General features: G+C 43.5%; 1 long non-coding RNA gene across 1 annotated transcript; it reads left to right on the forward strand.

Moving 5' to 3' along the window:
* Positions 1–433: 433 nt before the first annotated feature.
* LOC146871995 (uncharacterized) lies at positions 434–3,532 on the forward strand. The gene is made up of 3 exons (XR_014959636.1): positions 434–554; positions 634–736; positions 3,015–3,532. It is a non-coding gene; the product is annotated as an uncharacterized LOC146871995 (long non-coding RNA).
* The last annotated feature ends 204 nt before the right edge of the window (positions 3,533–3,736 follow it).

The following is a 3,736-nucleotide window of genomic DNA, read 5'->3' on the forward strand; positions in this document are numbered from 1 at the left end:
ACTTTAGATTTTAAAGCAATAGGTCTTGCTGTAACTGTAAGTCCTCTTGTATTTTCAATGCTTGCTTATAAAGTCCTTTCTGTCACGTGGGAGGCGGATTGGATATCCCGGCGTGCCTCTGTTCCTTGTTTGTTTATGGCCTGCAGTGATCTGTTTGTTGTTTTCGGCGCCCCTTTTCTTGTCTTTAGGGCGGCTGCTACGAATCTGGTGGAATTCCCAGCTTAGAAACCCGATACCCATGTTTATGAGACCCGGGAAAGCGCTGGGACAGAATCTATTTGCCTTCAGGAGGCGTTCCGTGGTATTCCTCTACTTGGGAATGATCGGTGGTAATGGCGTGACAAGAGAAAGGTGATCTTTAATCTCGAACCAGTGTTTCTGGAATGAATACCTGTTGTCATGTGATTGAAAATAAAATACATCTTTGAGGACCAAATATGCTCACTTTGCGAGGCAATGCACGAGCTTCAGAGACCCCGCGCCACTCTATTTCATCACTTCCGCGTTCTGTTAATACTATTGCATGTCCACTATGCAGAACCTCCGCTCTTTCGGTAAGGTCAGGCTTTTTACTCGAGACGGCTCTGCTGTAATGTTTTCTTTTTATTTGCTGCTAATAATTTTCTTATTTAGCTTGATGTTCCTGCCGCGACTGAAGAAGCCTAGAAGCAAAGCAGCATTACTCTTCTTTTCGTTTTCCACCCTGAAAATACCCTTCTTGCTGCATACTAAGCAAGTATGTTTTCATTTAACAACAGTTGCATGTTTCAGAAATGGTTCAAAAATTGTAAAAAGCGTTTTAATGCTCCCCCCCGCTCTGTCACCCCCGGACAAATACATCCTTTACAGGATGTTGAGTCATGCCGAGATTCAAACTTCACGCCCTCGCTCCAAAACCTCTGAGCCTCCGCTCCTTCGTACCCCAATAGCAGTCAAATTATATTGTATTGCGTAACAACCTTTTGCTCTCGCGCCCCAATACAAAATGCCTAACTCCTAAATTGGGCCTCCTCCCTCCCCCATCGCTGCTCTCATTCGTGCCTGCTCGGTCTGCCCCTAATTCCGCCTGCGAAAATCTCCATAGAAGCCTTCTTTCTGATACTCAATGCGTCCCCCCCATGCCACAGACCTCATTTGTAGAAGTCTGAGGATCACCGTATATTGAGCCGCACTCAAGTCGGCCACTCTGCGCATAGGGCCACATCGCTCCCCCCTTGGTCACTGTTCTTGCCTACTGTTGTTGTCATGCGGGCCCCATTGACTAACTCGCAAAACCTACACTAAGCATCCAGCAACCCGAGACACCATCCTCCCTCACGAGCATTACCCCTACCCCCAAGCCTTAACCACCCCCCCGCAACCCTCCCCCGCAACCCCCTATCCAAATTAGTTTCCAGGCGTTCTTACCCCACTCCTCCTTGCCACCCCAGGCATTTAACCGCTCTTTAATTTCCTCTTCCTCTGCCCGCACCTTATATCTTACGCGTGGCAGCATGTTAGTAGCCTAAGCCCCCCGTACTCATCCCTCGCCTATGATGTCACTTGAATGCCCGCTGCGCCATTCCCACTATTCTGCCAATTTGTAAACGCCATCAAGCCAGGCAGCCCCAGAACAACAGTTCCGCCCTACCATCCTCACCCATCATTACCTCCTGTCCCGTGAATTTCGAGCTGGGAGCCATGCAATACTCAATGTGCGCTGCTGCTTTGCCCGCAGGATGGTACCTGGGCAAAGCCACTTTTGTCTACATACAACCAATGATGTGGGGTTGGGTGGGCACCTGAAATATGCTATATTGAAATGTATTATGGAGGCTTCCAAAAGTCGGTCAAAGAACATGTTTGTCTCAAAATAGTGCCAGAAACAAGATCAGGAACACATACCAAGCATTCCATCAAATGTACAAAACAAGAGGTTTCAGAGGGCGCACATTACACCTGCTGAACCGCATCCTTAATGGAGATTTGACATTTCTCAGCCGCACTTGCCAGCACCTAACATACAGAACAAAGGCACATGAATTCCCTGGTGAAGTTGTTTAGTGCAGAAAGAATTTCAGGCGACAGTACATTACCATATATCAGAGAAGGGTCAGTGACTGCAAAGGCTTTCACGTTAGCCAGCCAGGGTGATCACTTTAAGAGAGCTGGTTTGTTTTGTTCTCTCATAGCTTCAACATGTTTCCACATCTGTTGCCCCGTTTACAGATTTGAGTGTATTTTGTGTAAAATATTTTATTGATAAATGCCCACTGTAAACAACCTCCGTTCTTTATGTTTCCTTGTTTCATAGTCTCTTTGTTATGGTGCATGTCTTTGTGTTGGAAAACCAGGGTTCTACTATAAGTTACACTGCCAGTAATCTTGCTACAATCCGTTGTGGTACTAGTGATCACACTGTACCAACTCTGTGATCTTGCCTGCACTTGTGACTAGTCCGTTGACCTACAGATATGGGTCCATTAATTAATCCTCCGCAGGAGTGGTGCTGTTACTTAAAGTCTTCTGGGTGTTTGCCAGTAGTTTCCCCTCCCCCCTCTCTTTGGGTGCCTCGGGGATGCATCTTCCATTATAGTTCGATGTAGTTATGTCTCTTATAGTTTTCAATGGAATTTACTAGTCCTTTGGAACATGTGATGGAGCGGTTAAAATGTTTTTTTTATATATACCCGATCCATTTATATAGGTCTATATTAAAACGAATAATAACTAATTTTAATGAATAATTGAGTGATGTGATGAAATTAAACCAACCTTATTAACCAAGAGAATACACTTGGGAATGCATTTGCATGGCTAAAATAATAAGTGAACTAAGTTGGTACGCATATTTAAATGATAAGTGTTGCTTAGGCAATGTTAATGTAATTTGCGCTTAAATAAACCAGCATTAACGGCTTTGAATGTTGCATATGGCTAGATAAATGCATACAAATAAGGGTATTAGTAAGGGAATAACACTGTTTTAATCATTTCTATGTATTAATTACGATTTTGTGTTTCTTTGCTTAAAGTTGACTATTCTGGCCTACCAAAAGATGGCTGCCGACTGAATCCTAACTAAAGTACATGACTTCATAAATTGAGCAATGGAGAAAGGCACCTGCACTGACTTCGTTTGTGGCCTTTCCATGACCCATCAGACCAGGCCCATGAAGACTACCCCGGGGCGAGGTGCCAATGTCCCTGAACGTGAAGCAATTGTTGCCAATTTGGAAAAATGAACTACCAAAAGCAACCTATTCACAATAGACTGATACTTTCTTGACCTGGGAACAGCCTTTCCCATACGCCTAGATTTGATCATCGTCCACATGTGAAAATTTGAGAATGTTTCTTAATGTATTGAGACGTGGTTGAATTCAGCCAATCAGTGGCCTGAGAATAAAGAAAATGTTGCTGATATATGTAAATTTTAGTATATATATTAGTAGTCTAGAGAGGAAAACCTACCTGCCTACATCGCTGCTACTCTGAGATACTACTCTATGCGACACTTCATGCTGCTCTTCGCTAGAGATCCTTATGCTGACGGAAGAGGACGGGGACTTTAGGATTCTGATGAACTTTCTGAGGACCGGTTCTGACTTAGAAAACGACAATTAGCCAGAATAGGTAAATATGACAAAAGATAATATGGCATTGTTAGGATTTAACCTGAAATTTTAATTAGATAAAGAAAATCATTATTTGAAGAACTGTGTCGGGTGATTATTTCTTGAAATGTTTATTGATT

The sequence above is a fragment of the Triturus cristatus genome, chromosome 1_1 (assembly GCF_964204655.1).
Source record: "Triturus cristatus chromosome 1_1, aTriCri1.1, whole genome shotgun sequence".
Lineage (NCBI taxonomy): Eukaryota > Metazoa > Chordata > Amphibia > Caudata > Salamandridae > Triturus > Triturus cristatus.